This window comes from Camelus ferus, chromosome 1 (genome assembly GCF_009834535.1).
Source record: "Camelus ferus isolate YT-003-E chromosome 1, BCGSAC_Cfer_1.0, whole genome shotgun sequence".
NCBI classification, from domain to species: Eukaryota; Metazoa; Chordata; class Mammalia; order Artiodactyla; family Camelidae; genus Camelus; species Camelus ferus.
The window spans coordinates 63,180,216-63,202,826 of NC_045696.1; the positions used below are offsets into that span (position 1 = coordinate 63,180,216).

Below are 22,611 nucleotides of genomic sequence, written 5' to 3' on the forward strand. Positions count from 1 at the left end.
TGATACATTTGGACCGAATGAACCATAAGAGCCTTTCAATCTCCCAATTTAACACGTATCTATTGAGTACTTACTAGATGCTAAGTATTGGGGGTTTAGCAGCAAGATCTTGCCCTCCCTGAGTTTGTATTTTGGTGGTGGGGGGGGTGATGTCATACAATAAACAAACAAATGAATAGATAAAATGCTGGGTGGTGATAAGTGCAAAGAAGAAAGATAAAGCAAGATAAGGGAGCTATAGAACAATGAAGGGAGGGGATGCTGTTTTAGATGAAGTGGGCGGACGAGGCCACTCTGATAAGGTAGAGACCTTAAGAAAGTGAAAGGATCAAGGCACACAGATATCTGGGGAAAGAATAGATTCTGCCCAGACTGAAAAGTGCTTGCCTTGTTCCAGGAAGAGGCCAGAGTGGCTGGAGCAGAGTGAGCCAGGGGTAGGGGCAGGGGAGCATCAGAGGGAGGGGCACAGGGCCAGTGAACATGAAGCCTGGAGAGGGTGTGACCTGATCTGACTTATATTGTAAAAGGACGCCTATAGATTGTAGGAGGTTAGTTAAGAAGCTTCTAGAATACTCCAGAAGCAAGATAATGATGTCTGGTTCTAGGATGGTAGAGAGTGGAGGTGAGAGGGATTCTGAAAATATTTTAGAGGTAAAGCAAGTAGAATTTGCCAATGGTTTATATAAGATGTGAGGGACAAAGAGGAATATACAGTGACTTCAACATTTGAGACCTGAGCTGCTGGAAATGAAGAGTTGTGATTTACAGAGATAATGAAGAAGATGAGAGAAAAAGGTTTGAGGAAGAGAGGTGAGGAGGGAGATGCTTATGAGAAGTCAGAAATACAAATCTGGAGAGAGGCCTTTGGGAGTAATCAGCACAAGATGATATAGAAAGTCACAGGGCTTGGATCGGTGACCTAGGGAGGAGTCGAACAGAGATTACAAGAAGCCCCGGGCCCCTCCTACATAGAGACCCAGAGGATGAGAAAGGACCAGCAAACTTGATTTGACCCTGTGACTCCTTCCAGAAGAGGTTGCTCAATGAGGAGAGGCAAGTCTGGAAAATGTGAATTTTGTTTTGAAATAATGAGTATGACTTTCCTATCAATCATTGCCAAACCCATCATTCCTGATTGCAACAAACATAACATCTTGCGCCAACCTAGGTAGAGGACTGCTGGCAGGGTAAATGGAAATATGTATCAATGGACTCGGATTTTCTTCCAGTTTCTTGGTGTTATGAAAAAACTAGGTGAATTAGAGCTTATTTGCTTTCAGCAAATGATTCCCAGCTGGAAGACATTGATTTCCAGGGCTTCCCCAGCAGCCCCCAAGCTTTGCAGGGAGGCTGCAAGACTGGGTTTCCCCATCTTGGCTCCAGTCAATGCCACAAAGATTAATTGCAGTACCAAGTTGTGAACTCTCCTGAGAATTCCTCTCTTTCCCTGAAGGCCAGAGAGACCTGCCTCGTGATGGAAGCTTCAGCACATGCTGTTTCAGTGCTTTCTCAGGCTGCAGAAAAAATTTGAAGAGAATCAAATGTAACCCTTGATTCATTAAAATGTGTCCTGGGGGAGGGGTGGTGGTGTGGGGTATAGCTCAGTGGTAGAGTGCATGCTTAGCATGCATGAGGTCCTGAGTTCAATCCCCCGTACCACCATTAGAAAAAAAAAAGTCCTCTGGAAAAAGGATTCCAAAATGTAATGTTCATCAAAACATGTGGGACTGCAGGGTGTGTCTTTCTGTTAGTGCTGGATTTCGACTGGAATTTCTGTGGGCCATTTGGCTGCAGCAGCAGTTGGAAGGCCGTGGTGACCACGCCAAGATTAGAGGGGAGAGCCACGCATGGCTATATTAGGAGCAGCCACAAAAGGAACTAGCAATTTTTGCACCTCAGGAAAACTTCCTAAACTGCTCCCCCCAACCCAATTGATTGTCCTTTGCTCTTTGGGCCTCCTTCCTTCCCCCTAGCAACAAATTCTCTGATTCAATTGTGACTTCTCTAGACACCTAAGCCAGGATGCCATGTATCCCAGAAACTGTACCTTGGGCCTCACCCTGCCTCTCCTCACCCTCTTTGCCCTTAGAGCACCAAACTCCTGAAATATACTACGCCTGGCCTGCAAGATGGTTGACTAGACTTGGAGGCTCACCACCTAACAGACTCAGTATGGTTAAATATTGCCCAAATCAAAAGTGAAACCCTGCTGAATGTTCTCCAGCCTTTTGAGAGCATACTTGTCAGGGTGAGGGGATAGCTGGCAGCTCTGCTCCCCTGATCAGAAGGGTGGACAGAGAACAATGTTGGAACCAATCTACAGCCCAACAGAGAGTCTGTTTCTGTTCCTGGCTGTACTGCCCTCCCCAGACTAGGCATTATTTTAAAAAGTCCTTCCCTAGTTTCCTGTTGCCTATAACACAGGGGCTGTCCTTGGTGGCCTCTCACCCAAATCATTACACCATTTAGACTTTCCATAATAGTAAACCCATATCCTCTTAAATGTCCCCTGGGCACGCATGTGCTTGCGTGCACATACACACACACACAAACACTCATCTAACATTCTATTCACTACAGCCTCAAGGTCTTTACCCCCAAAGTCTTCCCACATCTCTGGGCCTTTGTCCCAGTCTTTTCCTTGTCCCTTAGCTTTCAAATCCACCTTCCCAAACCCTAAATTACCCTGTCCTCTGGGCCATCAGGGCTTGCCATAGTCTGCATGGCACTCAAGCTGGCTGTGTGGGCCCCTGTCTACCCCCGCCCTCTCCCCAATGTCCAAGCACACGGGAGGCTGAGCTCTTTGAGTGCAGATAGCACTGACATCAGTCACATGTCAGGGGCTCAGGCACTTTCACAGAATCAAATTAAAGGAGACTCTGCTAATTCAAAATGGTACCAGGCTAGCAGCTCCCATCTTAGTTTCTGCTACTTTCCTGTATAAAGACTCCAAAAAAGATAGAAAACCTGGCACGTGGCCTTGGACTTGGGCACATCAAAGGCCCTCCAACTGTGGTTCCAAATAGATTGTGCCCAGGGACTTGGTCAAGGCAGCTACCTGAGCATAGGCTTAGAAAGGAGACCCCCTTTCCTCCCTTTGACCCAGTAATTCTCTTGCTAGGAATTTATCTTAAGGAATAATTAAGTATGCTGATAAAGATTTAACCACAAGGGAAAACAGGAACAATGTACATGCCTACAAGAAAGGACAGGCTGAAAAACTGAGGTAAATCTGTGTGAGAGTGTACTGTATATCCAATAAAAACTATGTTCTAAGGTTATGTTTGTTGACATGGAAAAATGTCCATGATTTATCATTATTAGCAAAAAAAAAATTCAGGTTATAGAATAGAATATGTCGTCCAATTTTTATAATAAAAACCTACCATTGATACATGCAGAGGATAAAGTCTGGAGGAATATACGTCGGAGTGCTGACAGTGGCGATCTCTTGGTAATGGAATTATGGCTAATGGTTACTTGCTTCTTTTAGCCTATTTGTTTACTTCGACAATGAACATGTACTTCTCCATTAATATATAGAGGGTATTAATAATAAATAGAGAAGCAACAGAGTGCCATGCAAGCTGTCTCTTTTCTTCTAAGCTCCAAGACCTGGTCTCTGAGTTTCAATTTTGGCTGTCAGGAACGGGTGCCGATCTTTTGACAGCAGATTTCATCTGCCAATAACTTGCTGCAGGATCCTGGAGAAAGTTCCTTAACTTTTCTTTTTCTGTAAAATGTGCATAAAAATAGTGTCTAAGATGGGGGGAGGGTATAGCTCAGTGGTAGAGCGTGTGCTTAGCATGAACAAGGTCCTGTGTTCAATCCCCCATACCTCTGTTAAAAAATAAACAAAAATAAATAAACCTAATTACTTATCCTGCAAAAAATAAAAAATAAATAAATTCATTTAAAATTTTAAAATTACCTCCTTGCCCCCTCCACCAAAAAAAAAAAAAAAGTGTCTAAGGCAATTCTATGGAGAAAAGAGTCTCCCAAACACAGGGTGCTGGAACCACTGGACATCCACGTGCAAAAATATGAATCTAAATACAGACCTTATATCCTTCACAAAAATTAACTGAGAATGGATCATAGACCTAAATGTGAACCACAAAATGTCAAAACTCCTAGAAGATAACATAGGAGAAAATCTAGATGACCTTGGGTATGGCCATGACTTTTCAGATACAACACCAAAGGCAAGATCCATGAAAGAAAGAATTGATAAGCTATATTGCATTAAAATTTAAAACTTCCGCTTCGTGAAAGATGCTGTCAACAGAATGAGAAGACAAGCCACAGGCTGGGACAAAATGTCTGCAGAAGATACAGCCAATAAAGGACTGTTATCCAAAACAAAGAACTCCTAAAACTCAACAATAAGAAAACAAAACAACCTGATTAAGAAACAGATACCTGTGGGGAGGGTATAGCTCGGTGGTAGAGTGTGTTCTTAGCATGCAGGAAGTCCTGGGTTTAATTCCTAGTACCTCCATTAAAAACAAAAACAAAACCAGAAGTACATGGGTATTAGCACTTTCTGCTCAACTTTGCTGTGAACCCAAAGCTGCTCTAAGAAAATAGTCTATTAAAAAAATCTGTACCTCACTGGGTTGCTGTGAGAGTTAAATGGCTTTATTCTCGCAGAGCTGTTCGAATAGCTCCTGGCAAATAGTAAGCATGCAATACATTTTAGCTAAAATTAAGTCAAATCAACACACACATACACGAGAAGAGGTTTTTTTTTTTTTTAATGCAAATGAAAAAGACTTTCTATCTGGATGGAAAAGTCTACGGACTTCATGCCTAAAACTCGCAGAACCTGGCATATTCTAGATGCTTAATTGTGAACAGGTAAGCAAAGGACTCGATCCCTGATTTAAACCTGAGAATAAATGAAATTGCTTAGGGAGAAAGTGTGGCATGAGGAAAAGTGTGGGCCCGGGTTCGGGTCTTCCACCTCTAAATGTCATAATCAGCTAGAGAGAGAGAGAGAGAGAGAGAGAGAGAGAAACAGGTGAAGGAGACTGAGAAATGGCCAGATGGGAATAAGGAGTGTTTGGTGTCTGAAAACCAAGAAAAGAGAGTGGTTCAGGAAGGAGGAAGTGGCCGGCTGTGCTGGGTGCTCTGCTGAGAGGCCAGAGCAGAGGGGGTGTGAGGGTGTCCCTCAGGTGACAGAGATCTCCATGACTGTGGTAGATGTGGCTGCGGTGGAGTGGGAGGGGCTGAAGAATGACTGACAGGTACTGAAACAAGACGGAGTGAAGACAACTTTCAAGAACCTTGGGAAGGAAGCAAAAAGGCATTAGCAACCAGAAGGGAAATTTAAGACACAAGAAAGTTTATATTTATTTTGCTATTAGGATGGAGTGCCTGAAGCAGGTCTTCTTTGATTTGGGGGGATGTGGAGGTAATTATGTTATTGGAGGTACTGCGAATTGAACCCAGGACCTTGTGCACACTAAGCAAGCACTCTACTACTGAGCTATACCCTCCCCTGCGGGAGCAGGTTTAATCGAACACTGATGAGAAAGGATGCTTTCTCCATGTCCATGAGGGGCAGGAAGAGCATGAGGCAGGTGGGAGGGTGAAACAGTCCCCATCAGAGACTTTTCTTCTTTGTGCAGTAGGAAGCCAGGCCATTTGCAAAGACTGAGGAGAACTGGAAGAGCTGTGTGGTTCAGAACAGGGTGGAGAGGGTCTGACAGGCTGAGCAGAACAGCCATAGATGGCAAATGATAGACTGTGGGATCCTTATACTGCTGCATTCCTTCCCCAAGTTCTTCCCATCTCTGTTTCCATAGCCAAGGATACTGAGACCCAGAGAGAGAAAGCCATTTGTTCACAGTCACACAGCACATTAGGGTCAAAACTTTGCTTGGAGTCAGGTGTTTGGACCTCCAGTTGAGGGCACGGCCGTTCTACGGCAGCCATCACCTTTCCTGTGTCTGCTCTTCACCGAGTGCTGTTCTGTCAGGCTCTTTTCAAAGGACGGGCTCCTGAGTCTTACCTGATGTTGCATCATGCCTCTGCCTTGCCATGCAAAGCCTTGCATAGAGAGGGGACCCAAGCAGTATTTTCTCAGCTAATGAATGATTAGAAATCAGGCTGTCCTTCTATTTTGCTCTTCTTAAAGGCAACTCCTTCCTTATGGAATCCTTCTTCCTCCCTCACCCCTAATTCAGAATCAGCCAAGAGGAGAGCAGAATGAGCACCTCATCTCTTTGTCCTCTAGGATAACAGATGCCAATTCCTATAGTATCTGCTCTCCTACGCTGGGACACGGATGATATATTTACTTATGTACACTTCATCTTGTTCTGGAAAAGATTGAATGTTCCTAGGGTGCATGCGTTGCTAAAAAAAAACCAGTCCTTGTGTTTATGGCGGTTGTCCCAATGCTCCACATAACTGGATCTGTCTCTCACAGATTCTACTAATTAATGGGTGGCATTTCCTCAGGGGCCTGGGAACTCACTTATGTAAGTGAATGCAAAATAGATGGCTCATTAGAATTCCCACCCCCAAAACTTGTCACATTATAAAGATAGAATCAGGAAGGAGCAATCATTAATTATCCACTCAGGAGGCTAGCTGAACTAATATATACATCTTTACTGTTACACAGAGGTAACCGTATTCAAATGCCAATAGAGGTCCTATAACCTTGCTCTGGTGGGTACTCAGATGACAGAATCAGAGATGCAGAGAGCGTAATAGGGTGGACCTCTGCTCTAGGCTTGGGTCCATCACTATCTTTCTAAATCTCATCTCTTTTGGGTCTGTTTCTTGTTGGACCTGATAAAATGAAGTAAGAACTTTTGTAATACAAACTATTTCTGCCTGTGGACCAGGCCTCACGGGGCTTTGATGTCCCCTCAGGCACAGCAACCAGCCGCTTGTCCTCAGGGCAGTCAGCGCCTATTAGTGAGCCAGAGGAGAGTGGCGCCACTGGTCAGATCACTCCCCTGTGACCTGCGGGAGCTCTGTGTCTGGTCCTGGATGTGCGTCCTGGGGTCTGAAACTCTGACTGGAGCACTGGAATGCAAGGTAAACTGATAGGCGTGTTTAACCTAGTGACATTAAATGTTCCTCATCACTTTTTTTTTTTAATGGAGATACTGGGGATTGAACCCAGGACCCTGTGCATACTGGGCAGGCACTCTACCACTGAGCTGTTACCCCCCATCCCCCCATCTCTTTTTAATAGCTGTGCAGGACTGACTCTGAAAGATGTTTCTAAGAAACTCAGTATTTGAACCTCTCTATAGGTTTGGCTAGTGGATTATATATGAAGATAAGGCAAAGATCAAAAAATAACCTGACTGGGAAAAAACAGTCTTCCTGTACTTCTGTTTCATTTCCATTTCCTGAGCCCCCAAACCCTTACCATGAGCAGGGGACTATCCCCAGGCAGGTGTGCAGGCCCAGGCCAGGGTGGATCAGAGCATGAGGAGCTTGCAGAAAGAGGGGTGAACTATCCTCAGCTGAGGGACCCCCAGCCTCTGGGCTCACAGGATCAGGCTACCAGGTCCTGGGAAGGGAGCTGTTCCTCCAGAGCAGGAATGAGTATTCTGCCTGGAACACACGAGTATCCAGGTTGCCAGAAAAGACTGTTAATTCTGTGGTTGTAGGTAGGACTTTTCCAAGCACTGGGAATTTCAAGGTGGATAAAACATGATCCATGTCCTCAAGGAGTACACAAGCGGCTGGTCCTGAAGACGAGCTCTGTCTAGGCCTGGGAGGTACCCAAGAGAGCATCCAAAATCAAGTTCCTGGACAGGCCAGACCCTCAATATCCTTGGCCCTAGCAGTGTTGTTCCAAGAAGGCCTGGAAAGCCAGTTAGAATTTGCTCCTCTGCAGTCAGTGGACTTTACTGCAGTAACCACTTTCCTCTCTAACCAGGCACAGCTTTATTAGAATGCTAGAAAATTATTGTTTCCTTTTAACTTTCTACTGATGATGACTCCTATTCACTCATTGTCTTTAGTTCCCAATGGAGGAAGGAAATAATAAGGTGCCTTCAGGCACCTCCCCTGCCTTTTAAATTATGAAGTGCACCACATTCACAGAAGAGTCTATGGACGGTTTAACACTAAATAACAAAGGAAAGGTTACCCACGTGGGCCTGAAGCCCAGCTGTGTGCCCCTCCCCAGTCTCTGCCTCCCCTGACTACTCCCATCTCTCTAGGTAACCACTGTACTGATGTTTATGTTAATCATTCCAGTTCTCTTTACAGTTTTTTTTGGGTGTCTGTTTGGAGGGGTTTTTTTGGGGGGGTAGGTAATTACGTGTATTTATATATTTATTTTTAATGAAAGTACTGGGGACTGAACCCAGGATCCTGCACATACTAGGCATGCACTACCACTGAGCTGCACTCCCCCCACTTCTTTGCAGTGTTACTCACCATGTCACACATCCCTAAGCAATCTATGGCTTAGAGCTGAGTGACACAAACCCAGCTGTGTAAGGAAAGAACGTCACTGACACCATCAGATGGGGTTTCCCAGTGAGACAGGCTGACTGGCATCACTGGGGGGCAGTATAGCTTCAGCTCTCCTGAGTTTTCAAAAGCTTCTTCTGGGGAAGTCAGAGGGCAAAGCCATAAGTAGAGGCTGATTCAGGATTTGTGGGGCCTGAAGATTATATAATTTGGAGGACTCTAAGAAGATTATGAGTTCAAATTTTCAAATGTTGAGTTATGCACAGGGCTTTGAGAGGGACACATATGAGTAAGGGGCTAATGGTTCATGAGATGCTGGTAGATAAGTCCCTGGCCATGAGGGCTCACCTGTGTCCAGGCATCTGGGAGATCTGCAGTGTGGGTGAGGCACTGAACAACTGGAAGAAATAGGGTCAGAAGGACAGGGCTGCTTTGTATTTTCTGCTTCTAAGCTTATCGTATCCCATGTCCAGCTCTTAAGAGTAGGTCAGAGAAGAACACTTCAGAAATGGGGGTGTTTTGTGAAGTGAGGGTTCTCAGCTGATCCTCTAGAAGCAGAGCATAGAGAGATGAGTAGGAATTTCCTTAATTATGATGAAGCCATGACAAACACAAACAAACCTGTCCTCAAATTTAAGCGAGGGTGTACTGTCAGTGGGGATTTTGGTGATGACAGTTCTCACCATGTCTGTTTCTTAGTTAATCTCTGTATCTGGTATATAGCTATTATTATGGGATTTCCTTTTACCATCCTCTGGGGAAATCCTTGTCTCTCTCCTGTTTTAGATCCTCCTCCTTGCTTTATTCTGTCTTTGAGTGGAGAACATTCTTCAGTAGCTTCCTGAGAAAGGATAGGTGAAACATTTTGAGATATTACATACTTGAAAAATGTTTTTCCCACTCACATTCTCAATTGGTAGTATGGCTGGGTATAGAATTCTAGATTGGAAATGACATTCTTCAGAATTTTGAAGGCTTCATTGTATTGTGGCTTCTAGTGCCATTCTGATTCCTAAACTTTGTATATGACCCACTTTTTTTCCTCTCTAGAAGCAGTAAAATCTCTTGGTCTCTCAATGGTACCAGCCACTTACGGATTCTTCAATCTGGCAGTTCATTCTATTCTTGAACAATACCATTGGTTGTTTCTCCTCCTTTTTTATCTGTCTTTTTCTGGAAACACTGCTATTTAGATATAAGTCCTTCTGAAATTGTACTCTAATTTCCTCCTTTTTCTCTCTTACTTTCTGTCTGTCTTTTTGCTGGGAAATTTCCCCAATGTTATATTCCAACTGCTGTGTTGAGCTTTTTATTTTTACATAGGCAGATAATTTTCCTTTCATACTTTCTTATCATTTTCTTTCTAACTACAAAAGTATTATATTCACATTATTTAAAAATTAAGTATTACAAAGATACTTTACATAGAAAGGAAAAGACTTCTCTAGTTCCATTTAGTAAATCATGAAACAGGATAGGGTCCAGAAATAGACCCATGCATAATATCCTAAACCTTTGTATATGAACAATATTGCATATTTATTTTCAATAAAGATACTGTGTAGTAATAAATGTGGCCTCCAAAGGATTTTACTTCCTGAGAAGCAACCTCTAAACCCTTGGAATTTCCTGAGCAATAGGGATGTCTTTGTTTTTCATGGTGGGCCCTGGAACTACACCTGGTATTTTATGTCAGTGAGATGACTCAGAGTGCAGACTGGCCATATAAGAAAGACCAAGCATGTTATTAGGGGCTTGGGGCTTTGAGTCACATGATACCAGCCAAAACTCCAGGGATGAGAGGGCTGGAGATGGAAGTCAACCACCTGGGCAATTGTTCAATAAATCATAATGGAACCTCAGTACAATCTCCAGGCACTAAAGCTCAGGTAAGTTTCTTTGGTTGGCAATACTCTGTGCATATTAGCACATATCAATGCCAGTAGGGTCACACATCCCTGATGATGAGAGAAGTATTGTATTTGAACACTCCCAGATTTTGTCCATGCATCTCTTCCTTTGGCTGGTTTTAATTTGTATGCCTTTGCTATAATAAAACCATAATTGTATGTATAAAGCTTTCTTGAGTTCTGTGAGTCATTCTAGCAAAATATCGAATCTGAAAGTGGTTTTGGGAAAACCCCAAACTTGCAGTTATTGTCTGAAGTGAGGGCAATTTTTGGTGACTGTTCCCTCTGACTGTGCAGTTTGGAAAACCCCTTAGAGATGCCAAGGCAATTCAATAAGAAAATGGCATTTGTTCCCACAAGTGGTACTGCAGTCAATTGATATCCATATGTAAACAAATGAACCTCAATACTTGCCTCATACTATATACAAAAATGAACATGGAATGAATTGGAGCTATAAATGTAAGAGCTAGAAATATAATATTTCTAGAATAAAAAATAAGTGAAAATCTTTGTGACCTGGGGTTGGGTGTATATTAATATATAGGAGATCACAAAAAGCAGGAAAAATGGATGAATTGGACTTCATCAAAATTAAAAGTTTTGTTCTTCCAAAGACACCGTTAAGAAAATGAAAAAGGCAAGCCACAGGCTGGGGGAGAATACAGTTTACGCTTGAACAATGCAGAGGTCAGGGACATCAACCTCTTCGCAGTTGAAAACCCATGTAAAATTTTATGTTTGTATCCAGATGTAACTACTGGGGTCTCCTGTGGACTGGAAGCCTTGCCCATAACATGAACACTTGATTAACATTTATTTTGTATGTTATTTGTATTATGTACTGTATCCTCACATTAAAGTAAGTTAGAGAAAAGAGAAGATTATTAAGAAAATCATAGGAAGAGAAAATACATTTACGGCACTATTCTCTATCAGTACTGTAAGTTTAGGACATCACTTTATAACATGAATCATTTGTGTATCAGTACCTGCACCAATATTGTCTTATATGATGCAAAGCACTGTAGATGTTGTATGTATTACCAACACAAGACATTAAAAATGAAAAGATAATATGGAAAAGAAATTCATAGTTACTTAAAGGTATAACAATTTATGCAGTGATAATCAGGAAGCAGCAATATGATTGCTTTGTGGTAGCCTAGTATGGTTGACAGTTGCTTCATGGTAGCCTAGCCTAGACACTAATGAATGAATCGTTATACAATTTTTATGGCATGCAGTATTACAGTCATACTCATAGTACAGGAGTAGAAACATTGTTACATTTTCTAATAAGCCACTTACATGTGATAGTAGGCTGATGCACAGTTACTCCAAGTATGAGAAAGAGAGAGAGGGAGGCATACTGTATAGTAATGTAACTTTTGAAAGCAGATCTATAAGATAGTAAGAAAATGAACACATTATTAACTTTATATTAAGTATCACTCACCTTCTGCCTATGTAAGGATTGGCTATCCACTTCAATACAAGTCTTGCACATGATGTTCTACATAATGAATCCTTAGGTAGTGATGTTGATGGTGACCCAAACACTTCTCATAGCTTTTGCCATGCACTTATTAGGTTTTCATATGAAGACACAACAGATGTTTATTAACTGTACAGCATAATAGTTATTTGCTAGTCATTAGGTAGAAGTGGCTTTTCATAAAGGTCTTCATCCTCGTCGTCCTCAGGTTGAGTAGGCTGAGGAGGAAGTGGAGAAGGGGTTGGGGTTGGTCTAGCTGCCTCAGGGGTAGCCGAGGCAGAAAAGATGGAGGAGGTGGAAGGGGAGACAGGAGAGGCAGGTACATTCAATGTAATTCTACAGAAATATATTGCAATTTCTGACTTTTTTCTTTTTCATTTCTCTAAAAATGTTTCTAGGTAATCTCAATCCTTTTTCTACCATTTGCTTTTGTTTCAATGCCCAAATAACTGAATGGTATAGCCATAAAAGAAGTTGAAAATAGTCTTGAATAATCAGAACCCTTCTGCCGAATTGTCTAATGTCAGTTTGTTTCCTAGCACTGCTTCTTCTGTGTCTTCTTCCTCATCGTCTGGCACTGATTCGAAAGCAGTCATCCCCATCAAGTCATCTTTTGTTAATTCCTCTGGTGTGCTGTCTGTTAGCTCTTGAATGCCTCCAAGATCCATATCTTGAAACCCTTCAACCCCTACCTTTTATTCCACATTCACAATCTCTTTCCTGGTTTCTGTGATAGGCTCTGTCATAAATCCTGTGAAGTCATGCACAACATCTGGGCAGTTCTCTCCAGTAGGAATTTATTGTTTTGAGCTTGGTGGTTAATAATGGCATCTTCAGTGGTGTAATCATTCCAGACTTTCATGATGTTCTCTCTGCTCGGGTTCCCTTCTGGAGTGTTGACAATCTTTCCATAGGGTACCATGTGGAATGAGCCTTATGGGTCCTTATGACCCCTGATCTAGAGGCTGAATTAGAGACGTTGTGTGTGGGGACAAATAAACCACTTTGATGGCTTCAGTATTGAACTCATGAAGTTCTTGGAGACCAGGGGCATTGTCTAACATCAAAAGAACTTTAAAAGACAGTTCCTTACTAGTAATGTACTTCTTGACTTCAGGGACAAAGCATCAGTGGAACCAATCCAGAGAAAGTGTTCTTGTTGTCTGAGACTTCTTGTTATACAACCAAAAGACTGGCAGTTGGTGTTTATCTTTTCCCTTCAAAGCTCAGGGGTTAGCAGCTTTATAGATAAGGGCAGTCCAGATCATGAACTCCACTGCATTTGCACCAAACAGTAGAGTTAGCCTATCCTTTTGTTTTTTTTTCAAATTTCAGACCTTTTTTTTTTTTTTTTTTTTTTTTTTACTTTTTTGTTTGTTTTTGGGGGGGAGGTAATTAAGTTTGTTTGTTTGTTTATAAGTGGAGGTATTGGGGATTGAACGCAGGACCTCATGCACGCTAGGCACCCGCTCTACCACTGAGCAATACCCTCCCCTGCTGTTTCCAGTCTTTGGCTGTGCATTGAAGGATGAATAGGAGTTAACCAGGTAAAGAAAGGTTGTGGATTAAATGGAATGAAAAATGTGTACAAAGGTACCAAGGCAGAAGAAAGAAAAGTCAATTCAGGGGTCATGTGAGTAATATCAGATGGCTCCACCCAAAGAGCACAGGAAAAGAGAAGCTGGAGCGAGTTCAGGAGTGGATGGTGTGGATGTTTGTTTCCCATTTTGTCTTGTTAAGACACACACACACACACATTGCATTTGGCTTCCCCCACTTTACTAACCTTTGGTTTCTAGTGGAGTCTAGAAGGGGGAATGTTTCTCATTAAGAAGCAATGCCTAGACGTTGCCTAGGGGCCCCCTAGTCAACTCATCAGCAAAAACTCAGGAAAGGTTGAGAGGGATTTATTATGAATAACAAAAGACTTTCCTCTCACCCCCATCACTCAAGAAATTATAAGGGTTTTAGAAGCTCTTGTATCAGGGAACTGGAGATGAAGACCAAATATCAATGTATTTCTTATTATATCACTATATCACACCTTCCTGTTATTTGCTAAACATAAGTGGGTGCCATTTTTTAAAAGTGAAGAGTTCCTGGGGGTGGGGAGGGAAGGTGGTTATAGCTCAGTGGTAGAGCTCATGCTTAGCATGCATCCTGGCTTTAATCCCCAGTATGTCCATTAATAAATAAATAACAGAAAGGCTTTGTATGTATACACCATAAAATGCTGTATAAATTGAAGGGCTTCGCTCCATTTGTGTATACAATAGACCTAGAGCTTAAAGTGGAGGAGAAACGCTGGCCCTCCTCATTCCACCTGTCCCCCCCATACAATTGGCCTCTGCTGGACATGTTTTCAAGGCAGTAAGCAGTTTCTGAGGGCCTGCAATGTGCCAGAGGCTGTACTGGGCACCTAGGAGGGAAATGGAAGATTGTGAAGACTCTTGCCTTGTAGGGAAGTTTATAGCCCGGGGGAAAGGAACAGATGTATAAAAAAAAAAATCACACTAATAAAAGGAATCAATGATGCAGTTGAAACAGACATGTAGTAAAGCTATGGAGAAAGGGGGTGGTGCTAATTTTGCCTGGAGCGAAATTGAAAGGAGCCCTGCAGAATGGGAAGGATGTCCAGGCAAAGTTTGTTTCTTTCTCCCTTTTCGTCAAAGGAAGAGAGAATTCCAGGGTTCCTCTACTCTGGACTTACCACCTGGGCTCTGTACCAGCTACTCCAAAAAGAGAAAAGGCCATGTCATTCATTCATCCCTTTCCCCGGTACCGGATGAAGTAGCTAATGTGTGCCAGGAGCGCTGCCCGCTGGGCCTTTTCTGGCTGTTCTCTCTAATTCTGGTAACAACAGAATTGTGGTTGAGTTGAGCATTAGCCCCATTTGCCTAAGGAAACTGGGTTTGGAGCTAGGACTTGTCATGGTCACATAGCTAGACAGTGGCTGAGCCAGACTGGTGCTGACTATAACTTTAAAATCTACTGTCTCCCCTCTACTCCACACAGCTGCCTTGGGCCTGTGTCATAAGGCCGTGCGATGTTGTGTGGTGCACTCAAGCATACACACATAGCAGACGTTTGATACTTGTGTAGTGAATAAATGGAAAAATGAAGAAAATAATAAAAGACTAAACTTCCCAGTATGGGTGGCTCCTAGGAAGCCTGCCCCTGCATCCTGCAGAATGAATTCATCTTCCTTGCTATTGCCATACCAACAGCCAGACCCCGGGGTGCAGAGGGACTCCCCTCAGGCACTGTCTGGTGAAGTGTAGATGTGCCCAGTCAGAAGCCATGCTTGTACCTGAAGAGTCACGGCACCACCTCTCGTCCTTTCTGCTAGACTTTGTCACCATCTGCTCTGGGTTGTCACCACATGTGGAAAGATCTTGCTTTGCCTACAAGGCTATAAGCTTCCTGAAGATAGGAGTCCCATCACTGTTACCAAACTGAACTTGGGTCAGCTTGCCAAATGCACAGCAAAGCCAGTCTGCTGACACCAGTGGGTGGTGATGAAAGAAAGTACAGCTTTTATTGCAAGGTGCCAAGCAAGGAGAGTGGGGAGCTCATGCTCAAAAGATCCAGACTCCCTGATGGCTTTCAGGGAAGGGTCTTTAAAGGTAACACCATTACGGGTGAGGGTCACAGAGTGCATGAGCAGCTAGTGGACATTCTTCTGATTGGTTGGTGGTAAGGTAACAGGGTGGTATTTGGGGATCTTAATCATCAACCTTCTGGTTTCCACCAGTCTGGGGTCTACATGCTTGTGGAAATATGTGGTCACCATTCTCCACCAGCTTGGCGAGTTGGGGGAGCGTGTCTTAGTTTCTGAAGAACCACCTAAAGACATGCGTCAGATTGTTATCTATGTCCCTTCAGGAGGAATTGGGAGTCCTGTGACTCTGTTTTTCTAATCATTAACTGTTTGAGTCTCTTTTTTGGAAACATGGGGAAGGCCAAACAAAAGAAGCAAGGGAGATGGAGAGGCTTTTGTACCCCAGGGGCCCTGCTGGGTTTCAGTACCCCCTTTTCTTTGATATTCCTCAATCCTGATGGGAACAGGAGTGGGACAAGAAAGGGGATACAGTTCGGAGAGAGAGGTTAATCATAAACTTAGTAGGGGAACTCGGTTTTAGGGGGACTTGGTTTCCTCACCACCCTGCTCCCCACAGTCCCTGGGACAGACACCCAACAGCTGGGGGAACTACAGCAGCTCTAAAATAGGGACCACCATCCACCACATTCGTAAAGATTTACTGAAGCAGAGTTGTGACTTGAAGCCCTTTAAAGTATAATGTCAAAAATGATACAAATTCTATTTACAAACCAAAAACAGGCTCATGGATATAGAAGACAAACTATGCTTACCAAAGGAGAAAGGGTGGGATAAATTAGGGGTTGGGAAATAACAGACATATGTTTACTATATATAAAATAGATAAACAACAATGACCTACTGTATAGCACAGGGAACTATATTCAATTTCTTGTAATAACATATAATGGAAAAGAATCTGAAAAGAAAACACGTATTATGTATGTATATGTGTAACTGAATCACTTTGCTGTACACCTGAAACTAACATTGTAAATCAACTACACTTCAGAAAAATTTGAAAAAAACTATAATGTCAAGTACAACTATTGTTATTATTAGAGTATGCACTTGATAAATGTTTAACAAATGATTAACCAAAGATGTGAAAAAAAGTGTGATGGGAATAAGTGTTCCAGGAATTCAGATTAATGTAGGGGGAAGGGTCAGTGAAGAAGGGAGACTGGAGGGTGGGAGGATTTGTCTGCATAGGAGTATGGGAATGGGAGTGGCAGTGGGGTAAAATTTCCAGAAAGGAAAAAAATTGCACCAGCATTCAGTTCAGCAACAAGCACTATTTGTTGGCAGCAACAGCCTGGTTGCTGGAGTCCTCTAAAGGATCCTATAAGGAAGCTGGGTTTTGGTAGCTCAATGACAGCTCATGCCGATTAAGAGTCACTTTGCGCTGGGCCCTTAGCTAAGTATTTTATGTGGGTGACTTCCTTTAGTCCTCACAACAGCCCCACGAGGTGGTTACTGTTATGATCTTGCTCAACTAAGAGGTCAGGAAATTGAGGCACAGAAGTTCATTAACTTACCAGAAGTCTAGTGAAAGCCCAACCACGCAGTTATTTAAATGCCCAACTAGGACTTTGAACTTCCACAGTGGCAGAGGGGAGCTGCTCAAGGTTCATGGACAGAGAAGTAACATAGTAATATGGGTGCTTCAGGAAAAAAGCACTACAGTTTGGTAATTTGGACTTTGGCAACAATCTACCTGTTTTTTTTTTTTTAAATACACTGCTACATCATTCTTTTTATTTTTTTTAGGGAGAGGGAGGTAATTAGGTTTACTTATTTATTTAATTAATTTTTAATGGAGGTACTGGGGATTGAACCCAGGACCTTGTGCATGCTAAGCTCACCCTCTACCACCAAACCACTGAACTATGCCCTCCCCTGCTGATCTGGTTTTTTTAAATCCCAGTTCTGCCGCTTGCTAGCTGTGCAATCTTAGACATATTATTTAACTGCTCTGTGTCTCTGTTTTCTCATTTCTAAAATTAGGGTAGTAAAAAATCCAAGGGTTTTATGAGGAGTAAGTGAGGTAACAAATGTAGAGCACTTAGAAACAGTGGTGGCACACATGTGTATGACAACCGTTAGTTATGATTAATATGTTAGTTATCTGCTGGATGGACTGGAGAGAGGTCAGAGGCAGGGAGGCCAGCAGGAGGCAAGGCTGAAGCAGCACTGCCCAGGGTGATGGCAACTGGAATAAAGAGTAATATATTTTAAAGTAAGATTCAGTAAGATTCATTAGCTGGAAATGTGGGATAAAGAAGTTAATAATGACCCTCAGATTCCCAGTCTCATTAACTGGGAGTAAAAGAGCTTCTGATAGCAATAGGAACTCGGAGAGGAGCTAGTTTTGGGGGGCCAAGACCATACTTTGGGAAGCCATGTCAAGAGGACCCTGGGTTCTATTGCTAGCTCTGCCACCAGCCCCCATATCACCTTGGCAAAAGTCTCCTTCCTTCTCTGGGCCTCAGTTTTCCCATCAGTAAAATGAACCTTTTACACTTGACATCTGAAAATTCTCTCTCGACTCCAATTCTACCTGAGAGGGCCCTGAAAAGAGAATGATGCTGATGATCTGGCTCAGGCTTTTTGAGGTTCAAGTGTAGGTGACTGGAGGAAGGCAATAATAGAAAAGGACTCCCCCTTTTACTTTCTAAAAAATTGGATTATAATTGACATACAACACTATGTTAGTTTCAGGTGTACAATGTGGTGATTTGGTATTTTTATACATTACAAAATGATCACCATGATAAGTCTATTTATCATCTGTCACCATGTCACCATACAAAGTTATGACAATATTATTGACTATATTTCCTGTGCTGTACATTTCATCCCTGTGACTCCTTTATTTGGTAACTGGAAGTTTGTACCTCTTAATCCCTGTCACCTCCTTTACTCAATCCACCACCCCTCTCTCCTCTGGCAACCACTTATTTGTTCTCTATATCTATGAGTCTGTTTCTGTTCTGTTTTATTTATTAAATCCCACATATAAGTGAAATCTTATGGTATTTGTCTTTCTCTGATTTATTTCACTGAGCATTATATCCTGTATATCCATCCATGTTGTTGTAGGGGCAACATTTCCTTCCTTTTATGGCTGAGTAAAATATATATACACACACACACACACACACACACACACACCATATCTTCTTTATCCATTCATCTATCAACAGGCACTTAGGTCTCTTCCATATCTTGGCAATTGAAAATTATGCTGCAATGAGTATAGGGGTGCATATATCTTTTCAAATTAGTGTTTTTGTTTTTTTGGAGAAATACCCGGAATTGGAATTACTGGATCATACGGAGTTCTGCTTTTAATTTTTTGAGGAGCCTCCATACTGTTCTCCATAATGGCTACACCAATTTACAATCTCACCAACAGTGTATGAGGGTTCCCTTTTCTCCACATTCTTATCAACACTTATTATTTGTTGTCTTTCTGATAATAGCCATCCATTCTAACAGGTGTGAGGTGGTCCCCCTTTCTTTATGCCCCCTTAAATGTTGCACCTCAGACCCTGCAATAGCATCCTCAGCCAGGCTCTCCAAAACAGCCTGTCCCAAAGATCTTTGCACCTTTCAGGAGATTCTGGGAAGCAGTGTCAGAGAAAGTCAAGTTCAATGTTTATTTGATTTAGATGCACTCTCTACCACTAGATTGGTTCCTGTCTCAAGCTTTGTTGTGCTACCAGATTAGAGAATAAAGGGAAGGTTGTTTTTAAAAGTTCATTGTCCTTAGCACCAGCATCAGGGACACAGCGACAGGGAAACTGGAACCCTCGGTGGTGGCAGCAGCCCAGGAGAGCTCATGTTTACCCAGAGGGCACCCCGACAGGGTGGAGCATCACCTGGCCAGACTCAGGCTGGAGCTGGCCCTAGGCAGGTGCGTGCGGCACACCTTCTGTTCAGACGGGCTGTGGGAGACCAGGCAGGCGCTTCTCTGAGAAGAGCTGCATCTTGAAATAGAGTTTCATATAAAGTAAAATAGAATGACAAAACCAAGGCTGAATAATGAACGTGCTGAATGCAGGCCAATCAACTTACATAGAAACAAACACCTGCAAAAACATTTTTTTCAAATAAAGCACTATTTCCACAACATAGCAGAAGAGTGCTGCACCGAGGAGGCGCCGCCTCCTCCTTTTTTTAAGCTGACAACCGTGCTTAGTCCACTTTCTTCAGGTCGGACAATAGTTGGAAATTAAATTTAGGAATTAAATTAATTCTAACATAGTGATTGATAGTCATTTAAAAACCTCTAATTGGCTCTCAGACTTAATGATTAGAGGCAACTTTGACATTAAGTAGGCTCTTTTAAGTTTACACAGAATCATCACTGTATGTCACTCTTGTCAGCAAATATTTATCAGGCATTTTTGTATTAAATAAGATCCAATTTGTTAAAAGTATTTCAAACACTTTAAAGCACTCTGCAAAGATGTTAGTGTGCTTGATGTAATCAGAGACTCCAAAAATATCATGCCCCACATTTTACAGATGGGGAAACCGAGGCCTTGAGAAGCAAAGACTTACCAACGATCTTTCCCTGTTTTTATATTCAATGTTTTTTTTTAATTTGTATTTATTTATTTAAATTTTAGGGGGGTGTAATTAGGTTTGTTTGTTTGTTTATTAATGGAGGCACTGGGTATTGAACCTGGGCCCTTGTGCATGCTGAACAGGCACTCTACCACTGAACTATGCCCCCCTACATCTTTCCTTATTTTAAATGGTAGTGCCAGGCTGTGATGATTCAAGGAGATGAAACACAAGCAATTGACAATCTAGCTCAAGAGAGAGGTCACTGAGGAAGGAAATCCATGGTGTTTAATTCGTTTGTGCTCCATTCAAACAGCATACCTGATGCTTCTGAGGGTGAACTGGAAACCTAGGAGCCCCAGTCTTCCATGCAAGTTTGGAGAGACAGTAGTGGCACCAAGAGCAAAGAGAGGCAGAGAAGTAAACACATGGCTCCCTGGAGAGATGGCGGGCTCCTGAAAACGGATGGTGTGTTTCCTGAAACAAGTGGCCAGTCTCTAGAGAGAGGCCTGGGAGGTCTCTAGGGAGACCAGCACCCACAGGAGACTTCAATGACTGGCTAAGTATCAATACAGAAAACATGGGGAAAGAGTGGGGCTTGGTGTGGGGAGAACCCATCCTCTGCCCAAATCATCCCACTGAAGTCAATCTCAGTGAAATAATCAGAAATATGGATAAAGCTTTATATGCTCCAGAATTCTTTGTAATTGCCTCTGTTCTCCTCATTTCTCTCTTCCCTCCTTTCAGCAGTCATACTGAAATACTTGTAGTTCCTCTAAACATGCTGCATCCTCTTTCATTTCCCTAGGCCTTTATATATATTTCTATCGCCTTTCACTTTTCATTCTTTACCATCCTTCTAGAGTGAGCTAAGTGTCACTTCCTTCCAGAAACATTTTCTGTCACTAAATCTTTCGGTTAAATTGCGTCTCCTCAAAATTCACGTGTTAAGGCCCTGACCTCACCCAAAGCCTCAGACTGTGACTGTGTTTGGAGATAGGGCCTTTAAAGAGATGATTCAGTTAAAACGAGGCCCTTAGGGTATGATCACCCCATCTGACTGGTGTCCTTCTAAGAAGAGGAAACTAGGATGCACAGACACCGGAGGTGCACACACACAGAGGAAAGGCCGCATGACGGCCAACTGCAAGACAAGGAGAGAGAACTCAGAAGAAACCAAACCTGCTGACACCTTCATCTTGGAGTTTTAGCCTCCAGAACTATGAGAAAATACATGTCTGTTGTTTGTTACCCAGTCTGTGGTACTTCTTGGTCCAAACGTTCCTCTTTGGGCTATGGTAACCCCTTGTGCCTCCTTTTGTCACCTTGTTTTAATTGTGGATGTCTGCTTCCCAGTTACTTTTCTTCCACCTTTTGAGTTCCTGGAAGTCTAGACTTACTAGACTGTTATATCCTCAAACCCAGCCCAGTGTCTGACTCCTGAAAGGAGTTTATTAAACTCTTGTTCAATAAATACAGAATGAATTAATTAGTATGAACAAAACCAGTAGGCAATGTAAATGATAAGCAGTGAGGAACAGGGTTAGCAAATTCTAGCTAATTCATATGACTAAAACAATGCTTACAACAAATTTTTAATAATATGGGAGAAGTGCTTATGTTCTTACCTTGAGTAAAAAAAGGTAGGATAACAGATTCTACCTTCAGGATAAGCACAACCCTATTAAAATGAATCAAAAGTAACTCACAGGAAATATGCAAACTGTTCATAGGCTTTATGGATTTGTTTGTTCTAGTTCTTGCTTCTTATTTTGGAAATTTGTACCCATGGTGTTTCCTACTGAAAGTCAATCTGTACTTACTTCCTTTGTTATGGCTCTCTTTCTGTATTTCAATTTTCTGGTTTCTTATTTCTGTTTTCCTAGACTAGACTATGAGCTCCTTGGAACAGGAGCAGTGTTTTTATACTATTGTCTCCCTGGTGCTTGGCACATTCTAAGTTACTAAACATTTAGTCATTCACTAAATAATTCTTCAATGAATCATGGCAACAACAACCATAAAAAAAGAAAGTTTTTTTTTTAAAGGAAGCTTTCATTAAACTTTTTTCCTTATGTCTGGCAATCCAGAAATATGTGAGCAGAGGTGATGATGTGTCGTGATGAATGGAGGCCAGAGATGATTCAAATAACTCTGCATCGAAAAAAAAGGATGAGATTTGACCACAGAAAAGAGCAGGATTTTGTACTCTGGGAAAACTCTCTGAAAGTGCAAAATGCCAGGGATAGAGAAAGAAAACCTGACCATATTTTGCCCGTCTTTTTTTTGTCAAAATCCCTTTACCAGTCAGTTAATTTGTTCATCTAAAACTTGAGGTCATGGTGAGATAATACATGCATGTTTACAATGAAAATTACTAGCAAAACACAGAGCGTTTAGTTGCCACACTAACATTTTTTGCTCTCTGAAGCTTAGCCTCAATTTCTGGTGAAATTACTAAATTTTTGGTGAAATTACTCATTACTAAATGAGCTTAGTATGAATACCCAAATTCACACTTGTAGATGAGAGTGAACCTGTCTCCATAAATACTAGGTTAAAGTCTCCTTCCG

At 42.2% G+C, this 22,611-nt stretch overlaps 1 protein-coding gene across 6 annotated transcripts in view; it reads left to right on the forward strand.

Annotated features, from left to right (window-relative positions):
• TMEM44 (transmembrane protein 44) overlaps positions 1 to 22,611 on the forward strand; it is an 88,150-nt gene that overhangs the window by 56,835 nt on the left and 8,704 nt on the right. Inside the window, exons 13-14 of one of the 6 annotated variants that reach the window (XR_004320571.1) lie at positions 6,889 to 7,056; positions 20,355 to 20,506. The exons of 3 other annotated variants lie outside the window; for them this stretch is intronic. The gene's annotated coding sequence lies outside the window, so the exon portion shown is untranslated. The remainder of the gene's footprint in view (positions 1 to 6,888; positions 7,057 to 20,354; positions 20,507 to 22,611) is intronic. 2 more of the 6 variants (XR_004320572.1, XR_004320570.1) reach the window with 2 other exon arrangements.